Genomic DNA, 17,654 nt, shown 5'->3' on the forward strand with positions numbered 1-17,654 from the left:
GCTTCAGGTTATTTAAAATAGCAATGAAAGCAGATGAAATATAAACTTGTTCTGTTTATTTATTTTAACTTTCATTTCCTGTGTTCAAGCATTCCTCAATATTCAGGCCGATTGTCTCACTACCCCTCAGTTAGTGTTACCATTTGTCCTCACTATGATTGTGTTTAAAACCATTCACATGGTCGAGTAAGGCAGCCAACTCTGCTCTGTTCCTTTTGCTGCTACTCCATCTGACATGAGTTTCCCCTCACTCTCCTGTCAAGAAGTAAATACCTGTCCAATAGAGAACTCACAGTGAAGTTGTTTGTCTCAACAATGAATGCTGAGCCAACAGCAGAGTTTTCCGTCTTTCGTTCCTTAATTAATTTGCAAGCCCGCCACACACTTCTGGCATCAAAAGCGAACAATGAGGTCCAGTTTTGGGGATAATCTAAAGTGTGTTTTCTCTGATTTTCTGCTTGCTGATCTACGTTATTGATATTGAATTTGTCTGGTACCAAGCAAATAGTAGCTGTTCGATTGATAAATACTATGCAGGTTGCATTGAGGTTTAGACATGTGTGTGAGTGTTATAGCTTTATAGATGAGTGGCAACTTTAAAAAGGTTGATGGACAAAATGACATGTACGTATAAGATAAAACATACGCGCGCACACACACACACACACACATACATCTACGTACACTCACACAGACATCTACACTCATATCTAAACACACACACGTGTTTACATACACCCACACTCACACACATCTACACACACATACATGTCTACATACACTCACACTCACACATCTACATACACACACACATCTACACACACATACATGTCTACATATATACACTCACACACATTTACACACACACATCTACATACACATTCTCACACACATCTACACACACATACATGTCTACATACACTCACGCTCACACACATGTCTACAAACACATACACATGTCTAAACACACACACACACACACACACACACACACACATACATTTTTTACATAAGTTTTTTCACAGACGGTTGTGAGTGCCTGGAATGACTTGCCAGGGACAGTGGTGGAGGCTAAAACATTAGGGGTATTTAAGAGCCTCTTGGACAGGAACATGGATGAAAGAAAAATGTAGGGTAAAGAGGTAGTGTGGGTTTAGTACTTTTTTAAAGGATTATATGGGTCAGCACAACATGGAGGGCTGAAGGGCCTGTAGTGTTCTATGTCTACGTGCATTAACAGATAATGATGCACACACAGGTACTGTATTGAAAGCACAGACTGGAAGATGTTCAGGAAGATGGCTCCCTACAACCAGGTATTAGCAGCATAAGTGTACAAGATCTGTGGCTGGTGTGTACAGGGCCCTTAGCATTGTCAAGGTCCCCTCTTACCCCAGCCCTCAACCTCTTTGACCACCCCTCCCCCCCACCATCAGTATTAGGTCGAGAAATGTTAGAATGGGAAACAACTTCTTCTCCCAGGCTGAAATCCCTGCCACCGCCAATCATTTATAAAGCACCAGCAACATGATACTGTAAACTGTTTAACTTTTGTTGTAAATGCACCTTATGCTAATACTCAATCTTCTGGAATATATATTATTGTTTGTTAATGTTAATATTACACTATGTGTTGCATGTGAGTTGTATGTACTGTGTTGTGTGTGAGTTATATGTACTGTGTTCTGTATGAATTGCATATACTGTGTTGTGTGTGACTTGTATATGTTGTGTGTGATCTGCATGTACTGTGTTGTGCACCTTGATCCGGAGGAATGTTGTTTTCATTTGGCGGTATGCACGTATAAGTTTGAATGAGAATAAACCTGAACTTGAACTAGATATATACACATGCAAGCAGCACAAAGGATCAAGGATTTGCCAGATATATTTACGTTTTAGGAATTTGCTGTGGTGCGTTGGCGCAACATGCAACAAAAAACACCATTCAAGAATCATTAAAAAATTAAGAATTACATAAAATAATGTTAAATGATAAAGTACAGATATGGAGTAAAATATACAGAATCAGGTTTATTATCACCGGGATGTGATGTGAACTTTGTTAACTTAGCAGCAGCAGTTCAATGCAATACATAATCTAGCAGAGAGAGAAAATAATAATAATAATAAATAAAATAAAACATAATAAATAAACAAGTAAATCAATTATGTATATTGAATAGAATTTTTAAAAATGTACAAAAACAGAAATCCAGTACATTAAAACAAAGTGAGGTAGTGTCCAAAGCTTCAAAGTCCATTAGGGAATCGGATGGCAGAGGGGAAGAAGCTCTTCCTGTGTGTCTTCAGGATTCTGTATCTCCTACCTGATGGTAACAGTGAGAAAAGGGCATGCCCTGGGTGCTGGAGGTCCTTAATAATGGACGCTGCCTTTCTGAAACCTCGCTCCCTAAAGATGCTCTGGGTACTTTGTAGGCTAGTACCCAAGATGGAGCTGACTAGATTTAAAACCTTCTGCAGCTTCTTTCAGTCCTGTGCAGTAGCCCCTCCATACCAAACAGTAATGCAGCCTGTCAGAATGCTCTTCACGATACATAAATACATAAACCCCACCATGGCTGACAAAGTAAACAGCATTATAAAAAGTGGTTTAAATTGGGTACAGTCCAGTGCAGTGACTGAAGTAATAGATACACAGATATCTTGAGGAACTAGCTAGAACTACAAGCAACTGTGCCAGGGCACCAGATCAGAGAGTTGAAAGAGTAGGATTTTGGATGTTTACCATGAATAAATGGAAGAGCTTGCCCACCAGCAAACTCAGGAGCACTATTATCAACTGATGTTTCTTATACATATTATGACGTAACAACAAACATTGTTTTTGTAGATGTGCCTTACAGTAAAATGCTTTAAAGTAACAATGGGACAGGTGATCAAGATGGATTGTGCCGGGAAGGAAATAAGAAAGGCAGAAACTGTGGAAGTGCTTGGAAGGGATACTTAAGGCTGTCAGATTGTCGAGAGGTGAGCTGCAGGCCCTGGTGGACTTTGGTCCTGAGTTCAAAGCTTCCCCACAGACCAGGTGGACCTCTTGGGGTATTACAGGAGGGAACAGGGAGAGTTCAGAGCACAAGTTGCTGAAAGAGGAAGGGAGAGTGGGAGAAGCGTAATGAGGAGGATCACCAGCAGCAAGAAAAATGGTCGTATAATGATTATATTTGTCAAGTCTGCACAGACAGGCACTTCCCAGTCTCCACCCAGCTAACAGGAATCACCTGCAATCTATTTAAACCCAGCTCTTATCCACAGTCCTTTGTTCACCCATCAAAACAGCCAGCCTCAACCAGTTGCTCCTCGCCTTCAGGTACCTGGTTGCCTTGTGTTATGAATCTGTTCTCTCTTGCTTTGTGGTCCCTCTTGGCTCGTTATTTTGCAGTTTATTAGTAAAATATTGTTTACTGCTAAATCATCTGTTGCACTGCTTTTGGCTCAAACCTCCTCTTATGTTTCCTGACACCATTAGTGAGCCAGCAGTCCAGAGACTAGTACTAATGAGGCCTAGTCAAATGTCCCAGGAAATTTTACGGTTAGTTTGTTTAAAAAAAATCTCAAATTAATACACAGAAGATGCTGGAGAAACTCAACAGGCCAGGCAGTATCAATGGAAAAGAATAAACAGGCAATGCTTTGGGCTGAGACCCTTCATCAGGACTGGAAAATAGAGATGAAAAGATGGTCAGGTCATGATCATGAAGGGGCCTGACTAGAAATATTGGCTATTCATTTCTATCCACAGATGTCACCTGATCTGCAGAGTTTCTCAGTGCTTTGTGTGTTCCATAGGGCGGGTTCCGAAAGCCTGCAGCAGCCTCATCCTGAGTAGAGGTGTCCTTCTGCTGGGCCTCCATGGTCACCCTTGTGCTCATTCCCCGACTGACTCAATTCCTATTATAAACATCTCTTCCTCGATATCCATCAGCACATAAGTACCACAGGGATGTGTACTTATCCCCCTGCTCTACTCGCTTTACCCGCCTGACTGTGTGGCTAAGTACAGCTCCAACGCCGTATACAAGCTTGCCGATGACACAACTGTTGAGGGTTGTATCAAAGGTGGTGATGAATCAGCATACAGGAGGGGGATTGAAAACCTGGCTGAGTGGTGTAATAATAATAATTTCTCACTCAATGTCAATAAGACCAAGGAGCTGATAGGAGACCTCAGAAGAAGGAAACCAGAGGTCCATGAGCCAGCATTCATGGGAGGAACAGAGGCGGAGAGGGTCGGTAATTTTAAATTCCTGGGTGTTACTGTTTCAGAGGACCTGTCCTGGATCCATCATATAAATATAATTGTGAAGAAAGCACAACAGTGTCTCTACTTCCTCAGGAGCCTGCAGAGAGTCAGCATCTTATCAAAAACCCTGTCAAACCTCTATAGATGTGTGGTGGAAACTGTGCTGACTGGCCGCATTACAGCCTAGTATGGGAACACCAGTGCCTTTGAGCAGGAAAATACTACAAATGGTAGTGGGTTCAGCTCAGTACATCACGGGTAAAACACTCCCAACAATTGAGCACATCTACATGAAACATTGCCATGGAGAAGCAGCGTCCATCATCAAAGATCCTCACTACCCAGGCCGCTGCTGTCAGGTCGAAGGTACTCAGGACTCGCACCAGCAGGTACAAGAACTCAATCAGGCTCATGAGCAAAAGGGGATAGCTACACTCATTTAAAGACCCTTTTATCTTGTTATTTATCGCTATTTATTTATTATCTGAATTTGCGCAGTTTGTTTACGGTTCACAGATCGTGTTCACAGTTACTGCTCTGTAGATTTGCTGAGCATGCCCACAGAAAAAGAATCTCAGGGTTGTATGTGGTGACATTATTGTACTCTGATAATAATATTTACTATGAACTTTGAATTCTTTATAGAAGCATAGAAAACCTATAACACAATACAGGTCCTTTGGCCCACAATACTGTGCCAAACATGTACTTACTTTAGAAATTACCTAGGGTTACCCATAGCCCTTCGTTTCTCTAAGCTCCACATACCTATCTAGGAGTCTCTAAAAAGACCCTATTGTATCCATTTCCACCACCATCACCAGCAGCCCATTCCACACATTCACCACTTTCTGCATAAAAAAAACTTAACACTGACATCCACTCTGTACCTCCTTCCAAGTACCTTAAAACTGTGCCCTCTCGTGTTAGCCATTTCAGCCCTAGGAAAAAACCTCTGACTATCCACACAATCAATGCCTCTCATCATCTTGTACACCTCTATCAGGTCACCTCTCATCCCCCATCACTCCAAGAAGAAAAGGCCAAGTTCACTCAACATATTTTCATAAGGCATGCTCCCCAATCCAGGCAACATCTTTGTACCTTTTCTGTAGTTTCTACAACCTTCCTGTAGTGAGGTGACCAGAACTGAGCATAGTACTCCAAGTGGGGTCTGACCAGGGTCTTATACAGTTTTAACATTAGCTCTCAGCTCTTGAACTTAATCCCATGGTTAATGAAGGCAAATGCACCATGTACCTTCTTAACCACAGAGTCAACCTGCACAGCAGCTTTGAGTGTCCTGTGGACTCGTACCCCAAGATCTCTCTGATCCTCCATGCGGCCAAACGTCTTACCTTTAGTGTTATATTCTGCCATCATATTTGACCTACCAAAATGAACCACCTCACACTTATCTGGGTTGAACTCCATCTGCCACTTCTCAGCCCAGTTTTGCATCCTATTAATGTCCCATTGTAACCTCTGACAGCCCTCCACACTATCCACAACACCCCCAACTTTGTGTCATCAGCAAATTTACTAACCCATCCCTCCACTTCCTCATCCAGGTCATTTATAAAAATCACGAAGAAAAGGGTGTTAGAAGGAAGGATGGGGATGGAAAGATTAGTGAACCTTGGATATCCAGAGAGATGATGAATTTAGTCAAGAAGAAAAAGGAAACTTACATAAAGCTTTGGAAGTCAGGATCAAACAAAGCACACGAGGAATATAAAGAAGCCAGAAAGGAACTAAAGAAAGGAATTAGGAAAGCTGGGGAGGGGGCAGCAAAAGTCCTTGACAAGTACGATTGATGAGAACCCCAAGGCATTCTATACATATATCAAGCGCAGGAGGGTAACGAGGGAGAGGGTGCGACCACTCAAGGATAAAGGGGGAAAGCCTTGGATTAGAGAGTGTGAGTGAGGTACTTAATGAGTACTTTGCTTCAGTATTTACAAAAGAACAGGATGTGGTGAACCAGGAGATCAGTGCTGAATATGTTAGGGCATTTAGAGGTCAAGGAGGGTTAAGTGTTAGGCCTCCTAATGAGTATTAAGGTAGATAAATCCTCAGGGCCTGATGGGATTTACCCCAGATTATTAAAGGATGCAAGAGATGATATTGCTGGGGCCTTGACCAGAACCTTTGTGTCCTCTCTAGGCACAGGCAAGGTCCTGGAGGAATGGCGAGTGGCTAATGCTATTTTCTAATTATGATTTGTAATTTAAATTTTTATTATACTTACTTCAATTTGTACTTCAGGAAGCGCGAAGTGCAGAAACAAATATCATTGTGATGATTGTATGCTCTAGTATCAATTGTTTGGTGACAATAAAGTATGAGTATGTTATACCTCTATTTAAGAAGGGAACAAGGGAAAATCCTAGGAACTATAGACTGGTTGAGTCTCACATGAACTTGCTAGAGCAAATTGTTAGGAATAGGATATATGAGCATGTAGAAGAGGTGTGTGTGTGTGTGTGTGTGTGTGTGTGTGTACACACTAGGAATGGACACCACTATTAAATAAAACCCCAGGGGGAATGTCAAACAATTTCAATCAGACCCCCAGCCTCACAATCTGTGATCAAGAAATCCCACTGTCTGCCCGGATGTGGACGTCCTCCTCCATTATCGCCAAGGTCTGTGCAGGGGATGTTCTGCAGAGGTGGTTGTCTTCTGCCAGCTACCATCCAGCTGCTGCTTCCAAAGACCTGTTTAGTTCACATTATCTGCAGCCACACAGCCTCGTACCCATGGTAACAGACAAAGATTGTGCAAAATGGGAGTGCCTGCATTGTGAGTTGGGATCCTCGGTGGTGAAGAGATGGAAGAGCAAGAGGGCTGGGTCTGGAATAGGTTAGTCATGGCCATGCATAGAAAGGTAGGAAGAGGAACTTTACCTTGGCAACCCTAGTGAGAGCTCTCAAATTTATCCTATATGGCCACCAGGTGAGACACAAACCTTGTGAAACCCTGCTCTACAATGTAACTTCAATCCTGCTGTTGAATTTTTCTGGGCAAAATCCTTTGTGTGAGTATCTCCCTCATTCAACAAAGGATCGACAGCACTGGTTCAATTCATCCCACCCTTATCTCCAATCCATCATTCAGAATCACTCTTCTATCGAAGGGCAGCCTGGGATCTTTGGGTATTGGCTGCCCCATGGGACACTGTGACCAACAACCCTTGTCAACTGATAACCCGCCTGGTAGTAGTTGGCATTTTGCAGGTTGCATGAGAACGTAACCCAACTGCCCACGCGGATCAGCTGAGTGCCTGACTAACTACCGTCTCGTACCACCAACCCCCATGCCACCTTCCACAAAAGATCAACCTTGATATGTCTGCATCTGTGGTTCTTGTAACAGGTGGAGGTCAGACAGAAATAACATGTCTCTGGAACAGCACAAGTGTAAGGGCAACATACATAAAACACTGGAGGAACTCAGCAGGTCAGGCAGCAGCTGCAGAGCTGAATAAACGGCCCAGAACATCAGCTGTTTATTCCCCTGTACAGGTGCAGCCTGGCCTGCTGAGTTCCTCCAGCACTTTCTGTGTGTTGCTCTGGAGTGCCGGCAGAATCTCTTGTATATTTTAGGGATTACGTTGCCATCCTGTGGAAAAACTGATAATAGCGAATGCTGCTCGAACAGTGGCAAGAAGTTGTTCACTCCAACAGTTTGGAGCAATGCCCCAAAACTGGACTGGGAGTTTGAAGCAAATTGACCATTTCTAGATCATTTAAGATTGCGGTCATAACTTTACTAATAATGAGGCAGCCTACAGAGAAGAAGTCATCACCCTGACACAGTGACGGCAAGAGAACAACCTCTCCCTCAATGTCATAAGTGCAAAGGAACTGGTTGTGGATTACAGGAGGAATGGAGACGGGCTAACCCCTATTGACATCAACAGATTTGGGGTTGAGAGGGCAAACAGCTTTAAGTTCCTCAGCATCCACGTCACTGAGGATCTCACACGATTTGTACATACCGGCTGTGAGGTGAAAAAGGCACAACGACTCCTTTTTCACCTCAGACGGTTGAGAAGGTTTGGTCTGGGCCCCCAAATCCTAAGAACTTTTTACAGGAGCACAATTGAGAGCATCCTGACTGGCTGCATCACTGCCTGGTATGGGAACTATACCTCCCTCAGATGCAGGACTCTGCAGAGAGTGGTGCAGACAGCCCAGTGCATCTGTAGATGTGAACTTTCCACTATTCAGGACAGTTACAAAGACAGGTGTATAAAAAGGGCCCAAACTGGGGACACGAGTCACCCCAACCACAATCTATTCCAGCTGCTACCATCTGGGAAACTGTACTACAGCTTAAAAGCCAGGACCAATAGGCTCCGGGACAGCTTCTTCCACCAGGCCATCAGACTGCTTAATTCATGCTGATGCAACTGTATTTCTGTTATCTTCACTGTCCTGTTGTACATAATATTTATTATAAATTACTATAAATTATGCATTGCATGTTCAGACAGAGACGTAATGTAAAGATTTTAACTCCTCGTGTATGTGAAGGATGTAAGTAATAAAGTCAATTCAATTCAATTATGCAATTTCCTATTGATACCTTCACAACTCATTCCTTCTCGAGGCACACAACATTCTGAATGGATTTGGACAGGGAAGATGCTGTGAAGATGGTTAAACCAATTCAGAATCAGCTTTATTTATCACATGCTCATTAAAGCATACATAACATGCAGAGTTTGCGTTAACAGCCAACTCAACATAAGCATGTATTGGGGGGCAGCCCATAAGTGTACAAAATGATAAGAGGCATAAGTCGAGTGGATTGTCACAGACTGTTTCTCAGGCTGGAAATGGATGATACTAGTGAGCTTAATTTTAAGGTAACTGGAGAAAAGTACAGGTAGGATTTTGGAGGTAAAAGTTTTACATGCAGCAACATGGGTGACCAAGAACTGGAGGTCTATGCAGGAGAGAGGTTAGACTGATATTGGAGTAGATCATCACACAATATTATGGAACCTGTACTGCGCTGTAATGTCCTGTGCTCTATGCCCTAAGTTCACATATTCCACTGCTAACCTAGCATGACAACATTCTCAGCAGAACAACACAAAGCATAACAAGAAGAGCAAGACAAGCCCCTTTCACCCCTTCTACTAAACACCCCACACTCCCAGACTGCCCTCCAGTCCCAGCACTGGATCTCCAGCAGACTTGCAGATAATGGGCTGTCTTCCCCAGTGGACTTCAGAATTGTAGCCCCAGGCTATCAGGCTTAGACTTCGGATCAACCTCTGGGCTTTGCTCTTCAGTATTGACCCTAAGATTTATGGAGCGTTCTGGACTCAAGAGCATAGTTAGAACATAGAACAATACAGCAAAGGATCAGGTCCGTTGGCCCACGATGTTGTATCAAACTAATTAAACGAGTATTCAGGTGCCTAACTAAAAAGTCCATTCTGTATAAATAACACCCACACCCCTCTATGCCATGGGCCTATCTTAGAACCTCTTAATCAGCTCTTTCATATTTGCTTCCACTACCACCTCTGGAAGCACAGTTATACTTCTAGGAATTTAAGAAGATCTGGTATGTTACCAAAAACTCTCACAATTTCTTCTAAGTGTACAGTGGAGATCACGCTGGCTGGTTGCATCAAAACCTGGCAATTTTACAATTTTAAAATTTTGTAAGGGATAGAGAAGATAGAAGTAGGAAAGTTGTTTCCATTGGTAGGTGAGACTAGATCTAGGGGACATTGCCTCGAGGTTTAGGAGAGAAGATTTAGGATGGAGATGAGAAACTGTTTTTCCCACAGTGTGGTGAATCTGTGGAATTCTCTGCCCAGGGATGCAGTTGAGGCTTCCTCACTAAATATATTTAAGATACAGTTAGATAGGTTTTTACATAGTAAGGGAATTAAGGGTGAAGGGGAAAAGGCAGGTAGATGGAGCTGAGTTTACAGACAGATCAGCCATGATCTTATTGAATGGTGGGGCAGGCTCGATGGGCCGGATGGCCTACTCCTGTTCCTATTTCTTATGTTCTGAGTCTTCAGTGCAAAGGATCACATGAGGTTGCAGAGGGTTGTAGACTCAGCCAGCTCCATGACAAGCATAACCTTCCCACCATCGAGGACATCCTCGGGAGGAGGGGGCTCAAGAAAGAGGCGACCTTCATTAAGAACCTTCTCCATCTGCAGCATGGCTTCTACTCATTATTAGCATCTGGGAGGAGGTACAGGAGCCTGAAGACCATGATTGTGTTGATGATTCAGGAAGAGCTTCTTCCCCTCCGCTGTCAGATTTCTGAGCATTCATTAACCCATGAATGCTCTCATTATTCCTGTTTTATTGCCTTATTTATTTACCTTTGTCATTTGTAGATTTTTATGTTATTGCACTGTGCTGCTGAAAACCAACAAGTTTCATGTCATGTGTCAGTGATAATAAACCTGATTCTAATTTGTCCGGCTTCTGCACTGTAAGACTCAATGGCTATCTGGGGCAATGTATCACATTCGAATGAAATCCATCGCCTCATTTGAAGCATTCATCATTGCACAATGACTGCTGTATGTCCCATCTGCAAAATGCCTTGCGAAGATTTTCCAACAGAACTTCCCAAACATGTGATCAGACTCCCACCTGTAAGTCCCTGCCAAGCTGTGTGACATCCTGATGCGAGACTGGTGTTCGAGGTCTAGCACTCACCGTCCTGTCATCAGCATGTCAGGGGCTTGAGGCCTGGATTTCAGGTCTTCATTCAGGGATTTCACTCATTGTCATCGGCGAGACTGGAGCTTGAGGCCTGGGTTTCAGGTCTTCATTCAGGGTCTTCACTCATTGTCATCGGCGAGACTGGAGCTTGAGGCCTGGGTTTCAGGTCTTCATTCAGGGTCTTCACTCATTGTCATCAGCGAGACTGGAGCTTGAGGCCTGGGTTTCAGGTCTTCATTCAGGGTCTTCACTCATTGTCATCGGCGAGACTGGAGCTTGAGGCCTGGGTTTCAGGTCTTCATTCAGGGTCTTCACTCATTGTCATCGGCGAGACTGGAGCTTGAGGCCTGGGTTTCAGGTCTTCATTCAGGGTCTTCACTCATTGTCATCGGCGAGACTGGAGCTTGAGGCCTGGGTTTCAGGTCTTCATTCAGGGTCTTCACTCATTGTCATCGGCGAGACTGGAGCTTGAGGCCTGGGTTTCAGGTCTTCACTCATTGTCATTGTTGGGTCCTGGGTCAACACTGAAGATTAAAGCCAGAAGGTCAATCAGAAGGCCAGACGGCAAAGCTGATGACAGAATCCCAGAGTCTGTAAATCTCTGCAAGTCTATCGGCGAAGTCAAAAGCTCAATGTCTGTTCATCCTCGAGTTTGCTGGAGGCCGGATGCTGAAGAAGATGGGGGTTGGAGAACTGTGTATGGGGGCAGGTGGGAGGAAGGAACGGGACCTGCTTCATTGCTGTAGCATTGTTAATTGTGTCGTTCTACTGAGCAGAATACACATGCTATTTTGGTGCCCGAGTGTGTGGTGATACTTACAGCCTGCTCCCGGTACATCCTTGAGTGTGTTGATCGTTAACGCAAATGGCACATTTCACTGTATGCTTTTGTGTTTATGTTATAAACAAATCTGAATCTGATTTGGAAATTCCCTCACAGCTGCAAAGGAATCCTTGGAACTCTCAATCCAATAATCCCTCACCAGGACGACTCTGAGGAAGATGATTTGCCCCCTCTGTCTCGAGGCCAGGTAGGGGCAATCAGTGATTGTGGCCCTTGCCAGGAACGGCCATGTCCCAAAAAGATTAAGAAGTAAATCTAATGGAAAATTTTGTGCTGCTATAGAGCAGAAAACAGCAGCCAATTTGTACACAGTAAGCTTTCAGAAATTCCAGTGCAACAATATCTAGATAATGTGTTTTAAAGGGATGATGATTGAGAGGTAGAGTATTGGTCTGGAGGACAGTTATAACTCTCCGGCTCTAATATGGTCTTTGTACTAGAACAGGAGGCCTCAGTTACTGCACCTCAGCTACATACGGCAAGATCCTGCACCTCCAACGGTTCTGGAGCCCTCAGAACCACAAAGGATTGTCATCTTTAAATTGTTAAGCTTGCTGAGCTAAAATGGAACTTGGGCTATCACTCTTCTGATGAATCGGAAGCAAATGTGATACCACACAGGAGGTGAGCATTAGTAGCTTTATACTACCAAAAAATTCAAATGCTACTCAATAATCAGCTTTGGTTCTTGAATTTACCCACTCAGTCGTGCATTATTCGGACACCTTGAAAAGCTTCACAATCTACAAAGAGGAAAATATCTGTTGTGAAATTCTCTGGTTTGTCGGTGAGAATATTCTACTGTTCTCTGTCTGGTGGAAATAATTATATTTATACATCATTCTATCAGCCTCCAGTTATATTAATTAATATAAAGTAGCAGAAGTATAGAAGTTTTTGAAATTATAAATGGATTTTGTGGGATAGAGGTTCTTCCAACTGTGGGGGAGACCAAAAATAAGATAACTGCTGAGGGATGAGTTTAATGACATGTTACCCCAGGAGATGGCCACTTCATGCCTTCCCTGATCTCATCATGGGGGTTCAATGAGGGCCAACTAACATGAATATTCACTTATTATTTTCCCCTGTATATTACAATTATACAGAATCATAATCCCCCATCAAAACTGGTTTTGATGGCCTTGAAGTATCAGTGAAAGTGAAATTGTGAATAGATGATTTTTAAAGATTGGTTCACATTTAAATGCTCTCCCTATTCAATAACCCCTGAATATCCTCAATAATCCCTAAGAATCAGGAAAATCCAGCAGGAATTAAGGATACGAGCAAGCGGATAGATAAAAATAGAACCACACAAGTGGGGCCCAGTGCAGGTGGATGATGGGAGCTGGCAAGGACAAGCATGCCAAATGCTGCAAACAAGGACAAGCAGGGAAAAGTTAGCACAGAGACGGATGGCGGGGTGACATCCGAGCCTTATCAGTACTGTCAGAGAAGAAAAACTATGCACAGTGGCCATTTTATTAGGTACACTTGTTCAGTAATACTAATATCTAATCTGCCAAACATGCAGCAGCAGCACAATGCATTAAAGCCTGCAGACATGTTCAAGAGGTTCAGTTGTTCAGACCAAACATCAGAATTGAGAATAAAAGTGATCTAAGTAACTTGGACTGTGGAATGACTGTTGGTGCCAGAGGGGGTAGTTTGAGTATCCCAGATACTGCTGATCTCCTGGGGGTTTCATGCACAACAATTTCTCGAGTTTACAGGGAATGGTGCGAAAAACAAATAAAAACATCCAGTGATTAGTAGTCCTGTGGACAAAAATGCCTTGCTAATGAGAGTGGTCAGAGGAGAATGGCCAGGCTGGTTCAATTTGACAGGAACTCAAATAACCACATGTTAAAACAGTGGTGTGCTGAAGAGCATCTCTGAATGCACAACACGCAAAACCTTCAAGTGGATGGACTACAGCGGCAGATGTCCACACCTGGTTTTTGCTCCCACAGGATCCTGGGAACTCTCAATTCAATAATCCCTCACCAGGACTACTGTGATTGAGGAAGGTGACTTGCTTAATAAAGTGGCCACTGATTGTATATTGGAGAGAGACAAAATGGATTTCCAGAAAAAGATTAGAAAAGGGAGAACACATTCAAAGATTAGGAGACATTTGAGTGGTCCGGGAACACAGAGAGTGTAACACCTTCTGTTTACTTTGTATTTCCCAGCACCTTCCATATTAAGGAACCTCGGGAAAGAGGGACAGGATTGTTTTGTGCTTTGCACCACATTCTGACTGCTGGGAGCAGCTCAACAGAAGTGAATTGCAAAGCTGAAATAATTCATTATGCTGAAACAAAACTGAATTCCAAGCAGCAATTATTTAATCTGTGAAGTGCGGGGTAACATTCTCAGAGCAACGTTCATTCAATTTAGCAAACGTTTTACAGAAAAAAAACTGACGATCGTCATAAATAATATGTTCACAACTGTGAAATGTATCTTGCTGAAAATTATCACATCATGGATTTTTGCATTTCCGCCTGCTGACTAAATTAAACATTAATTATACATTGGCAGCCTTTTTCTCCCCAGTAAAATAATTAAGGTGGAATTGAAGAAGTATGAGCCTAACTCATGGTTCCTTTTCAAAAACACGATATGAACTACAATCTTAACTCAATCCAACTCCACAGAGCAAAATTTCCAGCAAGGACAATAGCTTTGGGAATGCTGCTATTAGTTGAGTATTAAATGAAGAATTGGTTTGTAAAAGAGAACAGAACGGTAAAAAAAAGCATTGCTTTTATCCAGGCTGATTGCAATGACTGTTGTGGTATCTTAGGTTCTATGCTGGGACTTGCCTTTTCATTATCTTGTAAATGATGCTCATGCAAGAAGCAACAAATAAACTTTAATATTCCACTTACATTTCCCCAGTTGCAGTGATTTCTGAAGCTGGCATGAGGTCGTCATCAGAGCTGATTCTCAGGTAGTGGAGAAACTGTGTTTGCCTCGAATTGCAGCCCAGTGGTGAAAATGACAGGTGCCAATACCTGGTCTGGTTGTTGGCTTGTGGCGTTAACTACAGGCTTTCTCATAGGTGAGAATATACTGGCTCAAAGTCTTTGCCTGAGCCTTGCAATAAGACCTGGAAGCTTGTCAGCTGCAAGGGTAGAATATAGTTGAGAGCAGCGAGAGAGAGGGGAGATCCATCAGCTTGCTGCGAATTGGATGGTGGAGCTGAACTTGGTCAGGGACAACAAGGAAAGGGAAGACTGAAAAGCTGACACATTGTTGGGAGATGAAGAGTGAGCAGGTCATGAAGGACCTGTGGAGAGGAATAAACAGTCAACGCTTCTGGCCAAGACCCTTCATCAGGACTGTTAATACCTCTAAATAGATACTGCCTGACCTGCTGAGTTCCTCGAGCATTTTGTATGTATTACCCTGAATTTCTAGCACCTCCAGAATCTCCTGTGTTTATAAAGTGGTTGTTAGTTGGCAGGAAAAGGGTAGAATTGCAGTATCTCTTGTGTGTATAAAGGGTAGGATTGCAGGATGAAGGGTTCATGGGTATAAAAATCAGAAACTGGTTTATTATCACTGACATGTCATGAAGTCTGTAGTTTGTCAGCAGCAGCACAATGCAATGCATAAAATTATACTATAACTTACAATAGGAAATGCAGATATATATATAAAAAAACAAGCACCAAAAAAAAGCAAAATATAGTGAGTTAGTTTTCATGTGTTCACGGATCATTCAGAAATCTAATGGCGGAGAAGCTGTTCCTAAAGTGCTGAGTGTGTGTCTTCAGGCTCCTGTACCACCTCTCTGATGGCAGCAATGAGAAGAGGTCCTATCCTGGGTGGTGAAGGGCCTTAAGGCTGTATGCAGCCTTATAAGGCACTGCCTTTTCAAGATGTCTTGGGGGGTAAGAGGGCTAGTGTGCATGATGGAGCTGACATAGTTTGCAACCCCCTGCATCTTTGTTCGATCCTGTGTAGAGGCCCCTCTATACCAGATGGTGATGCAACCAGTTAGATTGCTCTCCTCAGTACAGTACATGGTTGGGAGATCAAGGCTGAGAGAGTATTCAGGGAAATGTTCAAACTTACAGAGCACAATGTCCCAGGACTATTGGGCCCAGGGCAAGGTAGTACAAGTTTCCCTGTAATGCAGCCAGGGGAATGATTCCAGGGTAGAAAATGACTGATGGCAGAAGTTCCTGTTTGAATTTTCCAGTGGGCAAGAATGGCATGATACTCCTGAACTTGCAGGGAATTATTTTGTGTCACCTGGGGAAGAGCAGGTTATAGTAAACTCACATATGGAACAGTGGCAGCATCAGAACATACTCTTTGGTCCATAATGTTGTGTCAAACAAACTAAATTAGTAATCACTGCCCAACTAAACCAATCCCTTCTGCCTATACAATGTCCATAGTCCTCTAATTCCTGCACACTCACTTGCCTAACTAAGAGCTACTTGAAAGCCTATATCGTATTTGCCTCCAGCAGCACATTAAAGGCACCCCACCATTCTCTGTGTAATAAAAATATACTTAACCAGCAAACCTCCTTTGATTTACCCCCTCGCGCATTAATTGCCTGATGTTTGGTGTTAGACATTTCGGCCCTGGGAGCAAAATATCAGCTGTCTACCATGTCTATACCTCTTATAGTTTTATAAACTATCTCCCCCACTGAGCTTCCCCTGGACCATAAAAAAACAACAACCCAAGTTTGTCCAATCTGTCGTTTTTGCACATGCCGTTTCATCCAGGTAGCATCCTGGTGATCCTCTACAGCATCTTCTCCAAAACCTCCACATCCTTCCGAGAATGTGGTGACCAGAAATGAATGCAATACTCTAGACGTGGCCTGTGTAGAATTTTATGAAGCTGCAACATAACTACCCAACTCTTGAAATTGGCTTATCGACTAATAAATGCAAACATTCCATATGCCTTCTTTATCAGCCTATCAACCTGTGTTGAGAGCAATGGACTTGGACCGCAAGATGCTATTGCACATCAAGTTTGTTAAGGGTCTTCCCATGAACAGTGCACTGGCCCATATATATCTGATCTCCCAAAGTGCAACACTTCACCGTTGCCCAGATTGAACTCCATCTGCCATTTCTCTGCATATATCTGTAACTCATCCATATTCCACTGTATCGTTTGGCAGTGACCACAATGCCACCAGGTTTTGTATCTTCTGCACATCTTCCAAACCACCCATCTTTGTTTTCATCCAGGTCATTTAGGTATGTCACAAAGAGCTGAGTTCCGAGTACATACCCCTGTGGAACAGCACTGGAAACACCTGTAGCTCAAATGAGTCCCATCAGCCACTACTTTCTGTCTTCTATGGACAAGCCAATTCTGAGTCCAAACAGTTAATTTGCCTTGGATTCCATGCATCTCAATCTTCTGGATTTTCTCCAATGAAGGACCTTACTAAAGTCCATGTAGATAATATCCACAGCTCTAACTTCATTAATCATCTTTATCACCTTCTCAAAATACTCAGTCAAGTTATTAAAACATGACTTGCTCTGCACAAGGCCATTTTGACTGTCCCTAATTAGGTAATAGTTTACCAAATGCTCATAAACCCTATCCCCAAGAATCCTCTCCAGTACCTTCCCTACCATGGACATGATGCATGTCAGTCTATCATTTCCAGGATTACCCTATCCCTTCTTGAAATATGGAACAACATTAGCTATTATCAAGACCTCTTGGACATCATGCTAGGGAGGACACAAAGTTAATGATCAAGGCTCCAGCAGTCTCATCCCTTGCCTCTCTCAATAACATGGGATGTATCCTATCAGGCCCTGGGACT

This window comes from Hypanus sabinus, chromosome 22 (genome assembly GCF_030144855.1).
Source record: "Hypanus sabinus isolate sHypSab1 chromosome 22, sHypSab1.hap1, whole genome shotgun sequence".
NCBI classification, from domain to species: Eukaryota; Metazoa; Chordata; class Chondrichthyes; order Myliobatiformes; family Dasyatidae; genus Hypanus; species Hypanus sabinus.